General features: G+C 60.8%; 1 non-coding gene and 2 pseudogenes across 1 annotated transcript; all 3 read right to left on the bottom strand.

Moving 5' to 3' along the window:
* Window positions 1-1436: 1436 nt before the first annotated feature.
* Window positions 1437-4077, bottom strand: LOC149129184 (large subunit ribosomal RNA; annotated as a pseudogene).
* Window positions 4078-4584: 507 nt separating this feature from the next.
* Window positions 4585-4743, bottom strand: LOC149129183 (5.8S ribosomal RNA). The gene has a single exon (XR_016240319.1). It is a non-coding gene; the product is annotated as a 5.8S ribosomal RNA (ribosomal RNA).
* A 1806-nt stretch (window positions 4744-6549) lies between these two features.
* On the bottom strand, window positions 6550-9344 carry LOC149129182 (small subunit ribosomal RNA; annotated as a pseudogene).
* Between the last annotated feature and the right edge of the window lie 15265 nt (window positions 9345-24609).

Genomic DNA, 24609 nt, shown 5'->3' with positions numbered 1-24609 from the left:
GGTTAATCTATTAATAGATAACGCGGGACAACTAGACGGCAGACTAACGGCAGTCCACCACCCCTAGCAAGGAGGCCTATACCTCCCTAATCAGGATCACCCATACATGGTCCTCACCAATAAAATGGCACCGCTTTGAGGAAACAACGGACACGTTTAGTTTGTCCAATGTGGGGGCATATATCTGGCATGATACCTGATCTATCCAGCATGCAACCCCACACGGACGTAAGCTCTTTCACCACGCCAAGGTAGTGTCCATAAGGGTGAAGCCCGGCAGTGCATCCATCAACTGAGTAAAAAACAGTGGGCTCCAACAAACCGGACTAAACCACGAGGTATGTCACAGTAAGTGAGTCTGCCCACTGAGTCCCAGAAGATCATAACGTACCGGGCCTACCTGGTGGTGCATCCATCTACCGAGTAAAAAACAGCGGGCTCCAACAAACCGGACCTCACCCTAAAGCGTATCACGGTAAGTGAGTCTGCCCGCTGAGTCCCAGCAGATCACAACCAACAGGCCCCACGAAAGAGAGTCATAGTTACTCCCGCCGTTTACCCGCGCTTGGTTGAATTTCTTCACTTTGACATTCAGAGCACTGGGCAGAAATCACATCGCGTCTGTGCGGCTCGGCCGGCTACGCGATGCTCTGTTTTAATTAGACAGTCGGATTCCCCCGGTCCGTACCAGTTCCGAGTCGACCGTTCGCCGCCGGCCGAACGCCTGCCGCGCGTCGCGGTGCAACGACCGCACGACCCCACGCAAGGCGGGAACAGAGGGCCGCGAGCACCGACGCGACGGCGAGCCCAAAGCCGTGTCGCTCCACGGCGTCTCGGGTGTGGAGCCGTGTTGTTCGCGCCCACTACGCCCCGGGCGCCCCGTATGAAACCGCCGCGCGCCGACATGCGACGGCGGCCCGACCGCGCGTCGGGAGGTGCGGAACGCCGACGCGAGAGAAGGCCGCGCGTGCGAGAGGAGGAGGAGGAGGAGGAGGACCGACGCGGCGACAACCACCGCTTTCCGCCGCGAGGACGCGACGTGCTGACGACTATGCCGCACGCGACCGACCGACCGACCAACCGACTTTCCTACCCGACGAAGAAGCCGCCAACTCCCGTTGACCGAAGGCGCGACCGCACACCGACACGAAGCGAGTTGCCCGCCGCCACGGAAGGCGGCGCAAACGACGGCCGGAAAGGCGCCCGAGATGCCGAGTCCGACGCCAACGCTACAGCCCCGTACCGATCCGCCGCTTCGCGTGAAGACGTGTTCCGGCGCCCGCTGCAGCAGCGCGACGCCGAGCGAACGGCGAAGCAACCGCCGCGCGGGAGCGCAGCGACACACACGGCCCGACCGACCCGGTCCTCGGAGCCAATCCTTCTTCCGAAGGTACGGATCCATTTTGCCGACTTCCCTTACCTACATTGGCGCTATCGACGAGAGGCTGTACACCTTGGAGACCTGCTGCGGATGGTGGGTACGGACCGACTCGAGAGCTGCGAATCGTTACGGACCCGGATTTTCCAGGGCCGCCGAGAGCGCACCGGACGCCGCCCGAGACGCGGCGCTCTACAGGTACCATATCCGTATCTCCGGACGAGCCGATTCCACGGACGCGGTCCTTTACGAAGAAGAGAGAACTCTTCCCGGGGCTCCCGGCAACGTCTCCGGGCTCGCTTGCGTTGCCGCTGCTTCGCCCGACCGCCGGCTTCGACGACAAACGCGCTGCTAGGAGCGGCGCGCCGCGTTCCCACCGCCGGACGAGCACTCTCCGAGTTCGGGTTCGGGAATATTAACCCGATTCCCTTTCGATGCGAGGCCGGCCGCATCTGCTGCTGCTATTATATTTGCTACAACCGCTTTCGTGACGGATCCGGCGCCTTTCGTGGAAGCTTTCGCCCGCTTCTTAGGACCGACTGACCCGTGCTCGACCGCCGTTGGCACGGAACCCTTCTCCACTTCGGTCTTCGAAGGTCTCGTTCGAATATTTGCTACTACCACCGAGATCTGCACCCGCGGTCGGCTTCACCCGGGCTCGCGCCCGCGGCTTCCATGCACGCCGCGGCGCCCTCCTACTCGACCGGGCATCGGAAAGTCGCCTCGCCGGCGATCGCGCAACCTGTCGCCCGGCCGGTCCGGCATCGGTCGCTCGCTCCAGCGCCATCCATTTTCGGGGCCGGTCGATTCGGCAGGTAAGTTGTTACACACTCCTGAGCGGATTCCGACTTCCGTGGCCACCGTCCTGCTGTCTATATCGACCGACACCCTTTCGGGGATCTAATGGGCGAAGCGTAGGGCACCTTAGCCGGACGTTCGGTTCATCCCACATCACCAGTTCTGCTTACCAAAAGTGGCCCACTTGGCACCGTGCATTCGTCGCAAGAAACGCGCAAAATAATAATCATTATTCCCAACGATTCGTAAACGGCCGCCTCCGTTCGGGAGAGGAGTAGCGGCCCGTTTCGCCCGTTCCGAGTTCGAGAGTAGATCGAGGCCGTCAACGTCCCCGGGGCCTCCAGTCGTTCGCTTTACCGGACGGAATTGCGTGTCGTTCTCCTGCTGGCGCCAGCTATCCTGAGGGAAACTTCGGAGGGAACCAGCTACTAGACGGCTCGATTGGTCTTTCGCCCCTACACCCGGTTCCGAAGATCGATTTGCACGTCAGAGGCGCTTCGGACTTCCACCAGAGTTTCCTCTGGCTTCGTCCCGACCGGGCGTGGATCGCCATCTTTCGGGTCCCCGGCCGCCTGCTACACCTGAGTCGGAGCGGGAACGCGCGCTTTCGAGCGCGAACGCGCGGGCCCGACCCGGGAACGATGCTTCGAAACGCCGCGTGTTACAAAAAAAGAAGCGAGCCGCCGCCACCACCACCGCTGATGCTGCAGCAACCGACGAGATTAGACGACGGCGGCAGCAACTGCGGCGGCTGCTGCGACAGCGGCCCAACTCCCTTCCCCCGAGCGGCGACGTGTCACGTTCTCGCTTTCGCTGTGCCGTCGGAGTTCGCAAAGTGAAAGGCTCCAACGACTCGCAGTCGACTGGGACTCCTCGGTCCGTGTTTCAAGACGGGTCGGGTAGGTTGCCGATGCTCGTCGCTGACCGGCAGCAGCGGGCGGCTTTTCGGGCGATCCCGCCGACTCCTCCAACAACCACCGCTCCTGCTGCTGTAGCACCACGCGCAAAGACGAGGAGCAAGTAGAAGAAGTAGTAGAAGAAGAAGGAGCAGGCGGGCGGCCGCGTCGCTTTCGCGACTCGCTGCGTCGTGAGTGCTGAGGGCGAGGTGCGTTAGCCCGTCTCCGTCGGTTAGCCGTGCCTGCGCTTTCGTGGAGCGACGGGCCCGGTCGAGAGAAGCGCGTGGATCCCGACGCCGGTCGGTCCCCGCGTGAACGGGTTCCGGACGCCGAGGCGCTCGTCTGCGACCTGCGGACGCCGCGCGCCTACCGGCCCGACGGGAACGGGTTGCGACGACGGATCGGAGGGGAAGTGCGTCCGATGCCGGCGCCACGGAAATCGAGCGCCGACGAGGCGGCAGACGACCGCCCGCGGAAACGAGCGGCCGCCACCGACGCGTTCGTCGGCGACGACGGCGCCTTAGGAGGCGGGGGTGAAAGTGGCAGCGGACTGAGTCCCCTCGCGATCGCGGTGAGCGGTCCTACCCGTTTACCCCTGGGCGGTTTCACGGTCTCTTGAACTCTCTCTCCAAAGTTCTTTTCAACTTTCCCTCGCGGTACTTGTCGGCTATCGGACTCGTCCCCGTATTTAGCCTTGGATGGAGCTTACCACCCGCTTTGGGCTGCGTTCCCAAGCAACCCGACTCTCGGGCCGAAAAGAAACACCGCCGATCGCCGCCGGCTCCGAATGGGCCTGGCACCCGCTCTGGGCAGCCCCGATCGAGGGGACTCCGAACCTAGCCGGGCGAAACGATCGACCGTGTACGACCCTTGCGCCACAGCTCTCGACGACCGGCGCGGCCGACGAGATTCGGCGTTGGGCTTCTCCCGGTTCACTCGCCGTTACTTAGGGAATCCCGGTTGGTTTCTTTTCCTCCGCTTAGCGATATGCTTAAGTTCGGCGGGTAGTCTAGTCCGAGTCGAGGGCAGCTTAGAAAAAAAAGTCGTCGCTGCGGCAAACCGCATTCGATTCGTCGTCGTCGTCGTCGTCTTCGTCGGCCGGCACGAACGCTCGCAAACGAGATCCACAGAGCGAACACCGACCGAAGATGTAGACGGCTGCGGCGGCGGCGGCGGCAACGGCCGCCACGGAGTAATAAGAGGAGGCAACGACGGCGAGGGCGGCAGGCAGAAGAGTGCGCACGAACGGCGGACGGTGCGTTCCCTGCTGCTACTGCACATGTCGGCCGCTCCGTGGCAGGTGTCGCAGCGATGACGGTCTGGCATTGCGGGAGACGGAGGATCGAGCGGCGCGCGCTCGCTAGTCGTGCCGGAAGCAGAAGCAGTAGCGAGAACGAAAGGCGAGCTGTTCACGCTGCCCGCCCGCTTCCACGGCGCGCGCCCTTTCCTGCGACTCCCGACTCCCCGCCGCTGCTGCTGCTGCAACGGCGGACGGCTTTTTCGTGTCGTGACCGCCTCTCGACCGGACGGGGCCCCGGGACGATGGGATCCCGGGGCCGCAATGTGCGTTCGAGGTGTCGATGTTCACTGAGTCCTGCAATTCGCATCAGTTCACGCGGATAGCCGCGCTCTTCATCGACGGACGAGCCGAGTGATCCCCCGTCCAGGGTTTCGGTATTTGCTACTACTACTACTACTACTACTAGTAGTGACTGACGACCGCCTACCGGCACTGCTGATGCTGGCCGACGCGGAGGCGAGGAAAGGAAGGAAGACGAGAGAGATATTGAGGTTCGTGGAGCCGCAAACCGTGCAGCACCGTCGGCCTAGCGCATTGTATTCGGGCGGACGCAGGCTGGGTGAAAACTGCGCGGTCGGCAGCTGCCAGAGAGAGAACGAGAAGGAAGCATAACGACAGCGGAAACGATTTGCGGGCTTCGTTCACCGCTGATGACGCCGCTTCTACTTGCTCGTTGCTCGTTGCTCGGCTGAGGCTGCACTGTTAGAGGGCCGACGAGTGCGAGGGGGCCCGGCCGCGGATTACGAAACCGGCTGGATGGCGCCGGAAAGGCGAGGAGGAGGCGACGACGACGGCGATGTTGGCCGGCCGACGCCAGGAAGGAAGACGAGAGAGATATTGATGTTCGTGGAGCCGCAAAGCGTGCAGCACCGTCGGCCTAGCGCACTGTATTCGGGCGGACGCAGGCTGGGTGAAAACTGCGCGGTCGGCAGCTGCCAGAGAGAGAACGAGAAGGAAGCATAACGACAGCGGAAACGATTTGCGGGCTTCGTTCACCGCTGATGACGCCGCTTCTACTTGCTCGTTGCTCGGCTGAGGCTGAGGCTGCACTGTTAGAGGGCCGACGAGTGCGAGGGGGCCCGGCCGCGGCTTACGAAACCGGCTGGATGGCGCCGGAAAGGCGAGGAGGAGGCGACGACGACGGCGATGTTGGCCGGCCGACGCCAGGAAGGAAGACGAGAGAGATATTGATGTTCGTGGAGCCGCAAAGCGTGCAGCACCGTCGGCCTAGCGCACTGTATTCGGGCGGACGCAGGCTGGGTGAAAACTGCGCAGTCGGCAGCTGCCAGAGAGAGAACGAGAAGGAAGCATAACGACAGCGGAAACGATTTGCGGGCTTCGTTCACCGCTGATGACGCCGCTTCTACTTGCTCGTTGCTCGGCTGAGGCTGAGGCTGCACTGTTAGAGGGCCGAAGATTGCGAGGGGGCCCGGCCGCGGCTTACGAAACCGGCTGGATGGCGCCGGAAAGGCGAGGAGGAGGCGACGACGACGGCGATGTTGGCCGGCCGACGCCAGGAAGGAAGACGAGAGAGATATTGATGTTCGTGGAGCCGCAAAGCGTGCAGCACCGTCGGCCTAGCGCACTGTATTCGGGCGGACGCAGGCTGGGTGAAAACTGCGCGGTCGGCAGCTGCCAGAGAGAGAACGAGAAGGAAGCATAACGACAGCGGAAACGATTTGCGGGCTTCGTTCACCGCTGATGACGCCGCTTCTACTTGCTCGTTGCTCGGCTGAGGCTGAGGCTGCACTGTTAGAGGGCCGACGATTGCGAGGGGGCCCGGCCGCGGCTTACGAAACCGGCTGGATGGCGCCGGAAAGGCGAGGAGGAGGAGGAGGCGAGAGAGATATTGAGGTTCGTGGAGCCGCAAAGCGTGCAGCACCGTCGGCCTAGCGCACTGTATTCGGGCGGACGCAGGCTGGGTGAAAACTGCGCGGTCGGCAGCTGCCAGAGAGAGAACGAGAAGGAAGCATAACGACAGCGGAAACGATTTGCGGGCTTCGTCCACCGCTGATGACGCCGCTTCTACTTGCTCGTTGCTCGGCTGAGGCTGAGGCTGCACTGTTAGAGGGCCGACGAGTGCGAGGGGGCCCGGCCGCGACTTACGAAACCGGCTGGCTGGCGCCGGAAAGGCGAGGAGGAGACGGAGGAGCGGAGCAGGGCTGCTGCTGCTGCGGTAATGATCCTTCCGCAGGTTCACCTACGGAAACCTTGTTACGACTTTTACTTCCTCTAAGCGATCGGGTTCGGTCGTCTTCTCCGGGCCATCAGAGAACGCGCCGACGACGGCGCGGAACGCCGCCGCGCGTAAGCGAACTCGTCGGCCAGATCCGAGGACCTCACCGGACCGTTCGATCGGTAGTAGCGACGGGCGGTGTGTACAAAGGGCAGGGACGTGATCGACGCGGGCTGATGACCCGCGCCTACCGGGAATTCCTCGTTCACGGGGTTGGTTCCAGGCCCCTATCCCTATCACGGGAGGTGGTTCAGAGGTTTCCCGACCCTCTCGGGCCGGGGGAGACGCGCCCGCTGATACCTCCAGTGTAGCGCGCGTGCGGCCCCGGACATCTAAGGGCATCACAGACCTGTTATCGCTCCGCCTCGTGCGGCTTTCTGCCGCCCGTCCCTCTAAGAAGCGCTGCGTTCGCCAACCGACTGGCCCGGGCGCGACGGCGTGCCGCCGCCGGGCTCGCGCGGGCCGAGCCGACCGGGTCACCGCCGCCGCTCCGCAACCGACGCCGCAACCACGCCGCGTGCGAACCGCCATCCCAGACCAACCCGCACACCAACCCGCGAGGAGCGGAGCACGAAAGGCTGCTAAGAAGGCAGTTGCCGGACGCGGCCGCAGCGCCGGACGCGAAGGAGAGCGGCGGCAACGGCAAGCCCGGGCCGCGCGCGGAGCTACCGACGATGGCTTCGGCGCCGCCTCGCTACCGGAAAAGCACTAATCGACGCGCTAGTTAGCAGGCCGGAGTCTCGTTCGTTATCGGAATCAACCAGACGGATCGCTCCACCAACTAAGAACGGCCATGCACCACCACCCACCGAATCGAGAAAGAGCTATCGATCTGTCAATCCTACCGGTGTCCGGACCGGGTGAGTTTTCCCGTGTTGAGTCAAATTAAGCCGCAGGCTCCACTCCTGGTGGTGCCCTTCCGTCAATTCCTTTAAGTTTCTGTTTTGCAACCATACTCCCCCCGGAACCGACTATGGTTTCCCGCGCAGGCTCCCCGCCGGGTCATCGAAGCGAACGCCGGCGGAGCGCCAGTCGGCATCGTTTACGGTCGGAACTACGACGGTATCTGATCGTCTTCGAACCTCCGACTTTCGCTCTTGATCGAGGAAAACGTGCTTGCCACACGCCGTCGCTGCAGTGCGTCTTGCGACGATCCAAGAATTTCACCTCTAACGTCGCAATACGAGTGGCCCCGATCGCTCCCTTCGATCATTGCCTCGTCGTGAACGGAGACCGACGGATGACGCGCGGACGAGGCCATTTTCCATCATTCCATGCTTTTCGTATGCAAGCCGGCGGGGCTCGCTCTGAGCACTCTAATTTTTTCACAGTGAACGTACCGGCCGCCTCGGACACTCGGCGAAGAGCACCCTCGGAGGAACCGTGCGGGCCGAAACGACCGGGAGGTGGACGCGCTACCGAAACGCGTGCGAGCGGCGATGCCCCGGGCGACGCTCGACCCCCGTTTGTTTCCCCCGAACACCGCGTACCGCCGCAAGCGACGGAGGAGACGGCGGCGGCGGCGGCAGCAGCGACGACGGCGGCGAGGCCGAACGATCGCGTGCCGATGCCGACCGACCGACCGACCGACCGAGAGGACGGAAGCGGAAGCTACGGAGGCGGGTGACGGGCTACCGGAGAGACCGTCGCATCGACGATGCGCGCAGAGCTCCGCGGCCCGACCGCGCACGCACCGGCGAATAGGGCCGGGAGTGCGAACGGACGACCGAAGCGGACGCGCGCGAGGCACGCCCGCGACGGCGCCGTCGCCCCGAACGTGCTGGGGCACGTTTTCGAGACCCGAATTCCGACTACGAGCTTTTCAAACGCAACAATTTTAATATACGCTACCGGAGCTGGAATTACCGCGGCTGCTGGCACCAGACTTGCCCTCCGGTCGATCCTCGTTAACGGATTTGAAGTGTACTCATTCCGATCGCGGGGCCTCGACAGAGTCCCGCGTCGTTATTTTTCGTCACTACCTCCCCGTGCCGGGAGTGGGTAATTTGCGCGCCTGCTGCCTTCCTTGGATGTGGTAGCCGTTTCGCATGCTCCCTCTCCGGAATCGAACCCTGATTCCCCGTTACCCGTTGCCACCACGGTCGGCACTTACCGGGCCGTCGACAGTTGATAGGGCGGACTCGCGGGGGACCCGTCGCGCGAAGGCTAGTCGATACTAGCCCGTGCGATCGTACTGACAGTTATCCAGAGTCACCAAAATCGAAGGGGCGTGAAGCCGACGCACGCCTAGACCCGCGCGCGTGCGAAGCACGGCGACGGCGGCTGCTGCGACGGCCCGTACGCGTCGGTCTCAGTCTAATATTTGCGCCGCGACCAATGCGGAAGGCCGACCGTATCGTCGCGACCGGCGGCGGCGGGAACTGGCGAGCAGTCCCGGAACCAACCCGGCCGAGCGGGCGCCGGCGACGACCGGCAGCGGCTGGGACGACGCCGAGCACGCGGAGGCGCTGCGGCGACGAAGACCGCTGCCGCTGCCGGAAGCCGTTTTTCGGCCCGACGCCCGGGTGCGACCTGCGATCGCGGCTTCGGTTGCATGTATTAGCTCTAGAATTGCCACAGTTATCCACTCTCCTCGCGGTGAGGAATACGGTCCCGAGGATTAGGTCCGGTTCCTGAGCCATTCGCGGTTTCACCATTCGTTTACGGCATGAACTTACACTTGCATGGCTTAAGCTTTGAGACAAGCATATGACTACTGGCAGGATCAACCAGGTATCGTCGTCGTCGTCGTCGTCGTCGTCGCTGTAGTAGCGTCACCGTCGCGTCGGTCGGCTGAGAGCGGAAGTCGAGGCGGATGTCGAGGCGGAAGTCCCGCTGCTGCCATCGCCGCCGCCGCCGCGCGGAGAGCAAACGAAAGCGAAGAGGAGGAGGAGGAGGAGGAGCCTGAAAAATCGCGGCCGCCGCTGCTGCGGTAGCCGTTCGTTCGTACGTACGTTACGCGTCCTAATCCGCCGCTCTGCTGTAGCAGCGGAAAAGCGCGCCAGACGGAAGAAAAAGAGTTCGCCGAGTAGAAACGGTTTGCGATCCGACTGCCGCACACCGGGCCGCTGCGGTAGGACGGGCGCCGGTGCGGGTTGAAGAAGCGAGGCGGTTTCTGGCTGCTGCTGCCGCCGCCGCCGCCGCCGCCGCGCGAGAAAGGACGACGAGCGGGGAAGCGAGCGAGCCGAAACGATTGCGACAGCACGGGCTGCGGTCAACGAGAAGCGTGTGTGCGATGACGAAAACGGCGTTGTCGGCAGCCGCCGAACGAGCCAAAGCAACGACGATGCCGGGATGGGCGAGCGCGAGGAGATTGCGGGGGGCACCACCGCCGCGAAACCCGGAGTTGAAGCCACGGTTGTTGATCCGTCCCGGTCTAGCGGGACGAACACACAGCACCGCTCTCTTTCGGTGACGTCGCGTCGCCTTTGCGGATCGGGAAGCGACAACTAGCCCGTCCGCCGCGCCGGCGGCGACGCGACACGAGGTCAGCGGCGTAACCTGACCGGGTCCTCGAAGACGACGTCGACGAGGCCGCGGGTCGGCGAGGAGGAGGATACCGATCGGTCGATGGTGACAGCACGAACAGGCGGGCAGGCGGCTGTCGGCGGGGCGAGCGAGCGAGCGAATCTGCCGCGGCGCGGGGCGCGGAACGACGTCGTCAGCGAAGGCGAGGGGCTCGTTACGAGGCGGCGGGCGGGTGGTCGGCGGAAGAATCGTGGACGCGCCGGCCGTGTAGAATCAATCGAGCGGCGGGTTAAGCGGGTCCGACCGTCAGCAGAAAGGAGAGGCGAGGACATCCCTTCCGGTCGGAGTGCTTGGCGTAGGCGAGGAAGAGGAGGAGGATACCGATCGGTCGATGGTGACAGCACGAACAGGCGGGCAGGCGGCTGTCGGCGGGCGAACGAGCGAATCTGACGCGGAACGACGGCGTCAGCGAGGGCGAGGGGCTCGTTACGAGGCGGCGGGCGGGTGGTCGGCGGAAGAATCGTGGACGCGCCGGCCGTGTAGAATCAATCGAGCGGCGGGTTAAGCGGGTCCGACCGTCAGCAGAAAGGAGAGGCGAGGACATCCCTTCCGGTCGGAGTGCTTGGCGTAGGCGAGGAAGAGGAGGAGGATACGGATCGGTCGATGGTGACAGCACGAACAGGCGGGCAGGCGGCTGTCGGCGGGCGAACGAGCGAATCTGACGCGGAACGACGGCGTCAGCGAGGGCGAGGGGCTCGTTACGAGGCGGCGGGCGGGTGGTCGGCGGAAGAATCGTGGACGCGCCGGCCGTGTAGAATCAATCGAGCGGCGGGTTAAGCGGGTCCGACCGTCAGCAGAAAGGAGAGGCGAGGACATCCCTTCCGGTCGGAGTGCTTGGCGTAGGCGAGGAAGAGGAGGAGGGGGATACCGATCGGTCGATGGTGACAGCACGAACAGGCGGGCAGGCGGCTGTCGGCGGGCGAACGAGCGAACGAATCTGACGCGGCGCGGGGCGCGGAACGACGGCGTCAGCGAGGGCGAGGGGCTCGTTACGAGGCGGCGGGCGGGTGGTCGGCGGAAGAATCGTGGACGCGCCGGCCGTGTAGAATCAATCGAGCGGCGGGTTAAGCGGGTCCGACCGTCAGCAGAAAGGAGAGGCGAGGATATCCCTTCCGGTCGGAGTGCTTGGCGTAGGCGAGGAAGAGGAGGAGGAGGATACCGATCGGTCGATGGTGACAGCACGAACAGGCGGGCAGGCGGCTGTCGGCGGGCGAACGAGCGAATCTGACGCGGCGCGGGGCGCGGAACGACGGCGTCAGCGAGGGCGAGGGGCTCGTTACGAGGCGGCGGGCGGGTGGTCGGCGGAAGAATCGTGGACGCGCCGGCCGTGTAGAATCAATCGAGCGGCGGGTTAAGCGGGTCCGACCGTCAGCAGAAAGGAGAGGCGAGGATATCCCTTCCGGTCGGAGTGCTTGGCGTAGGCGAGGAAGAGGAGGATACCGATCGGTCGATGGTGACTGCACGAACAGGCGGGCAGGCGGCTGACGGCGTGGCGAGCGAGCTAATCTGACGCGGCGCGGGGCGCGGAACGACGTCGTCAGCGAAGGCGAGGTAGCTCACTACTAGGCGGGCGGGTGGTCGGCGGAAGAATCGAGGACACGCCGGCCGTGTAGAATCGATCGTGCGGCGGGTTACGCGGGTCCGACCGTCGGAATTAATGAGAGGCTAAAACATTCCTTCCAGTCGGCGAACCCATCCGATCAACGACTACCCTACATAGTAGTCTGGACCCCCTTGGGGTATGAGGGTCACCTAGAGGGTGACTATTCCCCCGCACCCCGAGCCGCAAACTCGCGAACTCGGGAACTCGGACCCCGAAACGGGTACGCTAGCGGCCGCGTGGTTCGTATCGCAGCCGACACATCGGCCTTTCCATCGAGCCGCGGCGGTTCGGCGGCGGCAGTCCGCCGCCGAGGCGTACGCATTCTCTTTGCTCGCTCCCAATCGCTTCCTTCTCGCTGCTACTTCCGCCGCTGCTGCCGCCGCCACGACTCGCTCGGCCTGCTTCTTCTTTCTCGTCCGCCTAGGCCGCCGTGTAACACACACACAGACACACACACACTCCCGGCCGACAGCGCTTTCGATCGCAAACTCACGGGTACGGTACCGGCCGCGTGGCTCGTATCGCAGCCGACACGTCGGCATTTCAATCGAACCGGCGGTTCGGCTGCGGCCGTCCGCCGCCGAGGCGTCCGCATTCTCTTTGCTCGCTGCCAATCGCTTCCCTCTCGCTGCCGCTTGCTGCTGCTTCTTCCTCTTCTTCTTCTTTCTCGTCCGCCTTGGCCGCCGTGTAACACACACACACAGACACACACACTCCCGGTCGACAGCGCTTTCGATCGCCAACATACGGGTACGCTACCGGCCGCGTGGCTCGTAAGGCAGCCGATACGTAGGCCTTTCCATCGCACCGGCGGTTCGGCTGCGGCCGTCCGCCGCCGAGGCGTCCGCATTCTCTTTGCTCGCTCACAATCGCTTCCTTCTCGCTGCCGCCACGACTCGCTCGGCCTGCTGCTTCTGCTTCTTCATCTTCTTCCTTCTCGTCCGCCTTGGCGGCCGCGTGGCTCCTATCGTAGCCGACGCGTCGGCCTTTCCATCTCGCCGGCGGCAGTCCGCCGCCGAAGCGTCCGCATTCTTTTTGCTCGCTCCCAATCGCTTCCTTCTCGTCCGCCTAGTCCGCCGGCTAGGCCGCACACACTCCCGGCCGACAGCGCTTTCGATCGCAAACTCACGGGTACGGTACCGGCCGCGTGGCTCGTATCGCAGCCGACACGTCGGCCTTTCCATCGCGGTGCCGGCGGTACGGCGGCGGCAGTCCGCCGCCGAGGCGTCGCTCTCAATTCGGCCTCTTTCGATCGGCTCTGCGGGTACGCGGCGGCGCCCGGCCGGCCGGCCGCCGGCCGACCGTCTGCCTTTCAATCGGCTGCGGTTCGGGGTGCGGGTCATAGGGTACGACCGTCCGATCGACGACTACCCTACATAGTAGTCTGGACCCCCTTGGGGTATGAGGGTCACCTAGAGCCTGACTATTCCGCCGGGCCCCGACCCGCAAACTCGCGAATCGGGAATCGGGCCCCGTCACGGGTACGGTAGCGGCCGCGTGGCTCGTATCGCAGCGCCGACACGTCGGCCTTTCCATCTAGCCGGCGGCCGTCCGCCGCCGAGGCGTCCGCATTCTCTTTACTCGCTGCCAATCGCTTCCCTCTCGCTGCCGCTTGCTGCTGCTTCTTCCTCTTCTTCTTCTTTCTCGTCCGCCTTGGCCGCCGTGTAACACACACACACAGACACACACACTCTCGGCCGACAGCGCTTTCGATCGCCAACTCACGGGTACGCTACCGGCTGCGTGGCTCGTAAGGCAGCCGATACGTAGGCCTTTCCATCGCACCGGCGGTTCGGCTGCGGCCGTCCGCCGCCGAGGCGTCCGCATTCTCTTTACTCGCTGCCAATCGCTTCCCTGTCGCTGCCGCTTGCTGCTGCTTCTTCCTCTCCTTCTTCTTCTTTCTCGTCCGCCTTGGCCGCCTTGGCCGCCGTGTAACACACACACACAGACACACACACACTCCCGGCCGACAGCGCTTTCGATTGCCAACTTACGGGTACGCTACCGGCCGCGTGGCTCGTAAGGCAGCCGATACGTAGGCCTTTCCATCGCACCGGCGGTTCGGCTGCGGCCGTCCGCCGCCGAGGCGTCCGCATTCTCTTTGCTCGCTCACAATCGCTTCCTTCTCGCTGCCGCCACGACTCGCTCGGCCTGCTGCTTCGGCTTCTTCATCTTCTTCCTTCTCGTCCGCCTTGGCGGCCCGTATCGCAGCCGACACGTCGGCCTTTCCATCTCGCCTGCGGCAGTCCGCCGCCGAAGCGTCCGCATTCTTTTTGCTCGCTCCCAATCGCTTCCTTCTCGTCCGCCTAGTCCGCCGTCTAGGCCGCACACACTCCCGGCCGACAGCACTTTCGATCGCAAACTCCCGGGTACGGTACCGGCCGCGTGGCTCGTATCGCAGCCGACACGTCGGCCTTACCATCGCGGTGCCGGCGGTTCGGCGGCGGCTGTCCGCCGCCGAGGCGTCGCTCTCAATTCGGCCTCTTTCGATCGGCTCTGCGGGTACGCGGCGGCGCCCGGCCGGCCGGCCGCCGGCCGACCGTCTGCCTTTCAATCGGCTGCGGTTCGGGGTGCGGGTCATAGGGTACGACCGTCCGATCGACGACTACCCTACATAGTAGACTGGACCCCCTTGGGGTATGAGGGTCACCTAGAGCCTGACTATTCCGCCGGGCCCCGACCCGCAAACTCGCGAATCGGGAATCGGGCCCCGTCACGGGTACGGTAGCGGCCGCGTGGCTCGTATCGCAGCCGACACGTCGGCCTTTCCATCGAGCCGGCGGTTCGGCGGCGGCCGTCCGCCGCCGAGGCGTCCGCATTCTCTTTACTCGCTGCCAATCGCTTCCCTCTCGCTGCCGCCTGCTGCTTCTTCTTCTTCTTCTTCTTTCTCGTCCGCCTTGGCCGCCGTGTAACACACACACACAGACACACACACTCTCGGCCGACAGCGCTTTCGATCGCCAACTCACGGGTACGCTACCGGCTGCGTGGCTCGTAAGGCAGCCGATACGTAGGCCTTTCCATCGCACCGGCGGTTCGGCGGCGGCCGTCCGCCGCCGAGGCGTCCGCATTCTCTTTACTCGCTGCCAATCGCTTCCCTCTCGCTGCCGCCTGCTGCTTCTTCTTCTTCTTCTTTCTCGTCCGCCTTGGCCGCTGTGTAACACACAGACACACACACTCTCGGCCGACAGCGCTTTCGATCGCCAACTCACGTGTACGCTACCGGCCGCGTGGCTCGTATGGCAGACGACACGTCGGCCTTTCCATCGCGGTGCCGGCGGTTCGGCTCCGGCCGTCCGCCGCCGAGGCGTCCGCATTCTCTTTGCTCGCTCACAATCGCTTCCTTCTCGCTCGGCCTGCTTCTTCTTTCTCGTCCGCCTAGGCCGCCTTAGTGTGACACACACAGACACACACACACACACTCCCGGCCGAAAGCGCTTTCGATTGCAAACTCACGGTTACGGTACCGGCCGCGTGGCTCGTATGGCAGCCGACACGTCGTCGGCCTCTTCATAGCGCCGGCGGCCGACCGCCGCCGAGGCGTCCGCATTCTCTTTTCTCGCTCCCAATCGCTGCCTCCACGACTCGCTCGGCCTGCTTCTTCTTTCTCGTCCGCCGCGTGGCACACACAGACACTCCCGTCCGACAGCGCTTTCGATTGAAACCTGAGGTTCGCCGGCGGAAACACGCCGGCAGACCCGTCTATCCGCCGCTCTCGATCGGCTTAGCGAGCACGCGGCGGCGACCGGCACACGGTCTCGCTCGATGCAAACGGTTCCCGGTTTGTTGTGTTGGTGCGCGTCTCTTCAGAGTAAAAAGAAAGAAAGAAAGCAACGAGAAAATCCGCCTCTACTGAAATGCGACGATGGATGACACACGACCCGACACCGGTCTCGCACTTAGCAGCGTTCTTTTTCTACTACTCGCCCCCAGCGGCGACCTAAGGAAATGCACTCCGACGCGACCGAAACCGACCGGCTGACGACAACGAAGACACGCACCACCGTACAACGACGACGACGACCGAAGCGCGAACGCGACGGCCACCGACTTCGACGACGACGAAGGGCGACACCGCCACCGGTACCGGCGGCCGGCGCGCAGGGCAACGCGAATGCTACCGCCTATGCTACGCCTACCGTGTGCCCTCACAAAACCGGACTAGAGTCAAGCTCAACAGGGTCTTCTTTCCCCGCCGATCCGTCCAAGCCCGTTCCCTTGGCTGTGGTTTCGCTAGACAGTAGATAGGGACAGTGGGAATCTCGTTGATCCGTTCATGCGCGTCACTAATTAGATGACGAGGCATTTGGCTACCCGTACTTGCTTTCGCAATCTTTCCCTGTTAATTTTACGTGGGCGGTCCCACAGCACTCGCCAAATAGCAACGATTTGGATCAAATACCTGTCTCAGCCGAGGGTAATGTGCGCACTAGGTGCACACGGTGACGATAGCCGGTGCCGTGTTTTTATAGTGGATACGGTTCCACTACGTCATGGGGCCCCTACGGCTCTCGGGGCCGACAGGGGTTTCGAATGGGCCTTTTGCGGAATAGCCGACATAGGCTGGCGGATCAGCGGCTTACGTTACGATCCCGTCCCCGGATGGGGGCGGGCCACTGTCCCCGCCGACCGATCGTACGGCCAATGACGGCTGCCCGCCTCAGAGTGACTGGGTAGGAGACAAGGGACGGGTCCAGTCAGTACCCGACCCCCGCCCTGCGATGGAGCTGCAGGGATATGGAGCTCACTGAACGCACAACAGGCTACAGGACTGGAGAAGTGTCCAACGATTGCCGCTTGATGGTGAAGCGACCACGACCACATAATCGACCGGCGAGACTGAGAAATAGGGACCAGGTAACCGAAGAACATGGAAGCCAATATAGAGAGACACTGCGCTGACGAAGTTACGAACCACAAGCGACCAGATCCGAGTATCACTAGGCCTCTCCGACACGGCGAGACCGAGTACATCGAATACCAACAGCCACGCGGCGCCTCCGCGCGCCTTGCCCCCTTATAAGGATCCCGAGCGAGCCCCGGGAAACCATGGTCAGAACCCGCCGGATGGAACTGGCAGTTAACTCTAGAAGCGACGACGATGCCCGTGCCAGAGGGGATTATTGCCCACACTCTCGCTGTGGACGAATGTTAGGACACGCCCCTTGATCCACCCTCATGGATCAGTCCTTAAGCATGCTGTACGTGCAAAGCATCGCAGTTCTGCTCAGCAGCTTCATAAACGACCTGTCCGAAATGTGCAAGGAACTCAATGCCCTCTCGGCCTCACGGCTCCATGCGCCGCAGGCCCCGACTGGGCAACCAAACACCCGTACCGGCACGCCTAGCTCCCTCCCGAGGAGGGAGATCAGCGGTCGGTATTTCCTCTCCTTCTCCCGGGCTGCATCGCGCAGCGCCGTACCCTGCTCATATCGGACCGTAACGTCTATTATCACAACCTCGTCAGAATTGCGAAACACCAGGTCGGGTATTAACCTGGCTCCTGATACGCGGTAAACCGGCTCCCAGCCGGTCACCCAACCGTAACGCTCTGCCTCTCTTGCCACCAGCCGGCATAATCGTGCGTGCCTGGCCATCCTTTGCTTTTTAAGGCGCAGGCATTGGCCACTGATGTGGGAGATCGTCTCGGAAGCGCTGCCGCATCGCCGGCAGGTGTTATCGCCGCGGCCTCCTCGGGTGAGGCATTCGCGAGTGGGAAACGTATTGGTGCGCATCTTGAGTATACCCAAGTAGCACTCCTCGGATATCCCACCCGGTCGCGACATCCAGCTGTTGCCGATCGGGTCGGACTTGAAGGCGGCCGCACATACCCCCTGGACGGGCTGGGACGCCCATCTCACAGCGTGCGGGAATCGGACATCGGGGGCATACGGGCCGTCGTCAGGCCTGACAGATGGAAGATCGAACAAGGCGGACAGTTCGTCATTCCGTTGGGCGAGGTTGGCGGACCTCGCTAACTCGCGTACGGTTTCGTAAGGGGAACCAAGCAGACGTAGATTCCGGCGAATCACGTTTTTGGGTATCGCCCGTGCCAGTTGGCACAGACTCAACCCCCCGTCTCTTCTGGCGGCGTAAAGGAAGCTAGTAGAAGTCATCTCCGGAAGATGCAGAATCCTTCGTGTACCCGTGCGCACGACCGCGTCGAGTCTCTCGAGTTCGGCTTTAGCAGGCATCACCTGCGTCAGCCCGTAAAGGAGGCTGGGCAAGTAGTACTGCTGCAGCAGGAGGAACTTTTGCCGAGGCTTCAGTGGGGACCGGATTATCTTATCGATGCACCGCGACACACATTCCACCGACGATCCGCGGTTCCGATACGTCCACGGGTTGATTGTGACACCGAGGTAGGATACTTTCTCGTCCGGTTCGACTCTAGGTAGCGGACACCCGTCGAGAGTAGGCGGAGAGGACGTGTTGACGAGGAACGATTTCCCCCAACCCTTTATGGAGAACCAGGCGCATTTGGAGACGTTAATGGCGAGGCCTACCGCGTGGTAGAACTCGGAGCAGATGGCGAGAAGGCTCTGTAGCCCCCGGGCAGACCCGGAAACTAGTACCATGTCGTCCGCATACGCCAGGCCCGCCAAAGCAACCCCGTCTACATGTAAACCGAGGCTGCTGGGTAGAGCATCCAGCAGCGGATCGGTCGCGATGTTGAAGAGGAGGGGCGAGAGAGCGTCGCCTTGTCGAACACCCCGCTTTATCTCTATGGGCCCGCTACATGTGGCTCCAACCGTGAACCTAGTCGTACACCCGTCGTACAACCCTTTTACTAGACCAATCAGGTGTTCGTGGTAACCTAACCTTCTCATGCCCGCAAATACGAGGGAGTGCGAGACCGTGTCAAAGGCTTTGGCCAGGTCGAGAAAGGCGACTTCTATCCGTGGGATTCGCGATTGTCCTGACTGTACCCCTCTGGAGCGGTCCAGCAGCCGGCGGAGCAGGAAGGTGTTTTCGCTACATCCGTCCGACTTGATGAAACCGCGTTGCGCGGGATTGAGGGGTGTCGCCCTGAGCATCCGGGCGGCTAGCTGTTTCGTGTACAAACGATATACCACGGAGCAGATCGTAAGCGGCCGCCAGTTCGACAGGTCGTTCGGGCTGCCCGCCTTCTTGCGAAGGAGGACTGACCTGCCTTGCAACAGGACTTTCGGTACGCGTCCAGTCAGGAGTGAACAGTTAAAAACATTGGCTAGGATCGAAGGGTCGACCGACCTGACCTCTCGAGGCGTCAGGCCATCGGGGCCGGCGGCGGAGGCCGGATTAATGCGCCGGCGAGCGATCTTGATCTCCTCCAAAGTGAACGGACGCAAGATGGGCACGTTGTCCACCAAGGAGGAGGCCGGATAGGCGCTTAAATCGACCTCTGGCCCTGGTCGGGAGAGCCTGTCCCTGTAGAGCTCCTCTACTTCGGGCATCGGGACGGGGCACTGACCCTCCAAATCTTCGCCAAGAATTGCTGCCATGAGCCGCTTCCTATTCAAAGCGTATAAACGCTGGTATCGAGCGTATTGCTGCATTCTCGCTCGTCGGTGTTTTGGTGCCGTCGAGGCACCTGCCGTATCTCTACGTTTCGTCTTGTTGCGGGCATCCACACGGCGCGAATCCATGAAGCTTACCCAATCCTCAACACATCTCTCAAAAGCGTCCCAGCACGCATCCGAGGCGTCGTCATAGAGGGCCAGGAGGCACTCACCGAAGACAGACGCCCAACGGGTGTGTCCCGGGGACACAGCATCGCCAAATTGCTCCCGCCAGTCCGTGACTGCGGGTTGTTCTTCACTACTAACAGGCACACTACGCGTAGGTTCGGGTATCGGCAGAGCCCCTTCTCGCTCGCGGGCTCGACGTTCTGCACGTTTCAAGTCTGAACGCTTGTCACGAATCTGCTTCAGCGTCTTGTCCGGAAGTAGGGGGGCCACAGCCACAGCGATCCTTTTGCACCCGGCCTCGAGCAACTCCTTTTCCTTCTCACGGAGGATTGTCACCTCCTCCTTTGTCCAACAACCCCGTGACGTCCGCCCCGTCGTCCGCGCGAGTTGCGCACGCTGTTCTCGCTTGCGTGCTATTTCTTCCCTGCGACGTTCTATCCTGTGCCTATTCGCCTGCACAGGGTGTTTGTGTCGTAGGTGAAGTGAAAGGCCTACAGCCCGGCGGAAGGCCCGGCTGCACCCGTCACACTTAAAAGGCAGTTGCTGGGGGTCGGGATCGGCAGGACCAGTGTTCCCCGAACACTTCGCGACGTGACATCTGATCGAGTGAAGGTGGCCGCTCTCTCGGCCACAGCGTATGCATTTGTACGCAGGCTTACGGTTATGCCTGTTGAGTACGTGTAGCCCCCATTCCATGGGGCTAGAGAAGTGTCTGGGACAGAGCGGGCATAACAAGGAGATCGACGTACATGGAATCACCACGGTGAACGCATCGGCCGGCGGTTGGCAGGCCACGCCACCATCGCCAGCCACCCCAACGGGCGATCCGTCCTCATCAAGGCGAGGGGGAACGGAAGCGGGGAGGCCGGAGAGGGCAACATGGTCAGCCGCGAGGTCCGGCGGGAGTTGTTCGCCGCGGAGAACCAACGTGTGGGACGCACACTCCAGGAAAAAACGGCCCGGCATGTCTCGTATAACAGTGAGCGACTTATAGCCGCTATACGCCGACGGCTGGGAATCACCGTCGGCTGTCCTAATCGGGGGGTCAACAAGATTACGCCAAGGCAGGCATGACCCTGTACCTACCCTGGGGGAAAGTAGCTCTTCGCCACGCCGTGAGTGGTTTCCACGGCGCGACTGACCACGGGGCCCTTCCCGGGACCCCGAGACCACCAGTTTATCGGCGCCTGGCTGCCGTATGTCGATGTGGTTTTGTTGTAACATTCATCTTCTTTCGGCATTCCTCCGTGAAACTAAGACGGCAACCCAGACGGACTGCTAGCACACCCCGACCCTCATGGCACGCGAGAGGGCTGCCCCTAGGAGTGGCGAAGACCGGTCCGTATGCACTCCGTCCTTTGTATCGCCCCAGAATCAGCGGAGTCTCCCACCGTATCGGATCTGCCAGGGAGATTAGGCCGCTTTTCGTTTGTCCAATGCAATGCAACCAATTCGGCATGGTTGAACCTACCAGTGTAGCCCAGACTACACAGCACGACATAGCCCGCATTACGAACGTAAGCTCTCTTGCCACGACAAGAATGTATTCCCTGTTTTTCTTGTGGGCGGTCCCACTAGGTCCTTGCCTTGGTGTCACACACTTCAACATAAGGCCCATCTCTCAGCCGGGGGCAACACCGTTTCTAAAAAACAATAAAACAATCAATCAATGAGATGTATATTATTTTCTTCTTCTGCGTGTTACTGATACTATATTTCGGTTTTCTTTTTCTATCGTTTTCAAGTTTTAGGACAAGGTCGGTCTTTTCTTATGTCTTAATATGCTGGAGCTAGTCTCTCAGCATATTGTATGTACATATCATAGCTGTCCGGCAGAGTAGTCGCCGAAATGGCTTGTCACGAATGCCCAAGGCGTCCAGTGCCAGATTCGCAGGTCGGCACCAGGCTCCACAGGCACCGATTGGGAGTCCATGAACTTCTACCGGCCGGTCAAACTCTTGCAAAAGCATTTGTACGAGCGGACGGTATTTGCGCACTTTCTCAAGATATGCCTCTCTCAAGGCATTTCCCTGCTCCAATCGGACAGTCACATCAACGACTACAACTTTCTCCGGACAGCTAAACACCAGATCAGGTATCAGCCTGGAGCCTCTTAATATGTAAGAAGGCTCCACACTGACACTCCAGCCATGATCTACAGCCTCTTTCGCTACCAGATTACATATTTTATTATGTCTGGCAAGTCGTGGTGCTTTAAGAGCCACACATACTCCACTGACATGGGATAAAGTCTCAGCTCCTAATCTACATCTCGGACATGTGGAATCACCTCTTGACCCACGTGTCAGAGTTTCACGGGTAGGGTATACATTGGAGCGCATCTTAAGCAAACCTAAGTAGCACCCCTCAGTAATCCTACCCGGCCTACTGATCCAGCTATTGCCAATTGTATCCCCTCGGTACGCCACCGCACAGACACCATGCACCGGCTGAGCCGCCCATTTATGGGTATGAATCAGCCGGATATCAGGGTCATATTCGGTCGCGCCCTCAGGTAACAACGGCAAATTGAAGGAAACTATCAGTTGCTGGTTCTGTTCGGCTAATCCTGCAGAATCCGCAACTTTTCTAACTGAGACATACCCCGAGGTCAGCAGGCGAAGATTTCGGCGGATGACACATTTTGGTACAAGTCTTACCATTTGGTGAAGGCTTAACCCGCCATCACGCCGGCTGCAGTAAAGGAAAGAAGAGGATGTAGTTTCAGGGAGATGTAACATTTTCCTAGCTCCCACGCGGATGGCCGTGTCAAGCCTCTCGAGAATTCCTCTCGATGGCAGCATCTGCACAAGACTATAAAAAAGTCTCGGCAGATACAGTTGCTGCAGTAAGAGGAATTTCTGTCGGGGTTTCAGCGGAGCACTATTAATCCTATCGATATCTAGTGACACTTGCTCCACTGAATCGAAATTAAACTCCCGATTCGAGTTAAGATTCCACGTGGGAATATCTACACCTAGGTATGATACTTTCTCCCCTGGTTCTACTGACTTAATAGTGAACCCATCGATACTCGGCGGGGTGCTATCGTTGACTAGGAAGGTCTTACTCAAGCCGCGGATGGAGAACCACGCACACTTTCCGACATTAAGCCCAAGTCCGACCTTGCGGAAGAACCCCAAGCATCTATTAACTAGCGCCTGGAGACCCTCACGCGTCGCCGCGACCAGAGCCAAGTCGTCTGCGTACGCAATTCCATCCATCCGGATCCCCTCCACACGCAAATCCCCGCTGGTAGATAATGAATCTAGCAGCGGATCAATGGCAATGTTGAAGAGGATCGGCGAGAGCGCGTCCCCCTGTCTAACACCCCGGCGAATCGCAATGGGCTCACTAACCTGTCCTCCTACTGAGAATCTAGTTGTGCTACTTTCATAGATCCCCTTCACGAGCACTATTACATGCTCGTGAAAACCAAGTCTCCGTAGTCCCGCATACATTAAAGAGTGCGAGACTGTATCGAAGGCCTTGGCGAGATCCATGAAGGCCACTTCTAGCCGCGGTATTCTCAGTCGTGCTGGTCTCCCCATCGCTCGACCGACAAGCTGACGCAGGAGAAATGAATTCTCACTGCAGCCATCGGCCTGGATAAACCCTCTTTGAATCGGGTTAAGGGGAGTTACCTGAAGCATACGTTTGGCGATCATCTTACTAAAAAGTCGATATACCGCGGAGCATATCGTTAATGGTCGCCAATTGGTAAGATCATAAGGATCATCCGCCCTCTTTGATACGAGGACGGATCTACCTCGCTTCAGGACGTCGGGTATCTTCCCGGCCAGCAACATGCAATTGCAGATATTAGCTAGGACGGATGGGTCCACTGCTTTAATATCACCAACAGTGAGACCATCAGGGCCCGCCGCCGAGGTGGCATCCATCTTTCTACGACTAACCTTTATCTCCTCCATCGAAAATGGTTTCAAAATAGGAACACTATCCACTATGGAGGAAGAAGGGTAGTCAGAGAGATCCACCTCAGGGCCTGGTGTCGAGAATCTTTGCCCATAAAATTCCTCTATAGAATATAGAGGGATTGGGCAGCCCTGATCTATGTCCTCCTCCAATATCCTTGCAAGGAGCCTCTTCTTCTTAGTCTTGTATAAGTTCTGTGCTATGGCAAAGCTTCTACGTTTGCCTTGCCTCCTAAAATTAGGACTGTTCACTAACCCTCTTTGACCTCTAACGCTAGTAGTGTTCTCCCTGCGTGATTTATTATGCTCTAGCCAGTCCTCAACTTTTCGAACAAAATTGTCCCAGGCAGTCGCTGACCCGTCCTCCACGAGTTCCAATTGGGCCTCGCAGAAAACTGCTGACCAGCGGGTATGCCCAGGACTGGCCGCATCAAGGAATCGATCTCTCCACTCCACTTGGGGGGAGGATTGCACCTCTCTTTGCGACAGGGAACTATTATCATGCAGACCCGACCCTTGATGACCCTTACGGGCCCTTTTGGCCAGGTCTGCTCTTTTTGACCCTACTTGTTTACATGTTTTATTCGGCAAGAATCGTGCTATCTCTACGTTTATGTATCTTACACCTGCCTCTACAAGTTCGGCCTCCTTCTTGACGAGGACCGCTATTTCCTCATCTGACCAACAGCCTCTGCGTCTTCGGCCTGTTGCCTCGGCAGCGGCTGCCCGATCCGCACGCTTTTTCGCTAGCTCAGCTTTGTGAGCAGCTATCCTGCGCTGATTAGCAGCCACAGGATGCTTGTGACGTTCGTGCTGGGATCGGCCTACAGCCGTCAAAAAAGAACGGCTGCAGTGGTCACACTTAAACGGGAGTCTGACGGGACTTGAGGCTCGAGATAGGGCATTACATTTGCCAGCGTGACACCTCATCGAATGTAGGTGTCCGCTTTCCCTGTCACACTTACTGCATTTGTAGACAGGCTTTATACCATGTCTACCTTCTAAATGTTCTCCCCAGCGACGGGGAGAAGAAAAACGCTGAGGACATAGCGGACAGGCCATAGAGCATGATCCGCATGGGATAGGGAGCGAAAATTCGCTTCCTGCAGGAGTGGGATATAATATCCCATTCTCAACCTCTCGATCCACTTCTAAAATAAGAGAGTGGATGTCATGGAGGGAATCCTGAGCAAGTTCTTTAGGAAGCTGTGTCCCCTTCACCACTAGCGTATGAGTAGGATAAATTAACCTGAACAGTCCCTCTC

Source organism: Octopus bimaculoides, unplaced genomic scaffold, assembly GCF_046866305.1.
Source record: "Octopus bimaculoides isolate indiv1 unplaced genomic scaffold, ASM4686630v1 contig129, whole genome shotgun sequence".
Taxonomy (NCBI): domain Eukaryota; kingdom Metazoa; phylum Mollusca; class Cephalopoda; order Octopoda; family Octopodidae; genus Octopus; species Octopus bimaculoides.
Note: the sequence above shows the minus strand (reverse complement) of the source record. Positions and strands in the feature narration are given on the sequence as shown.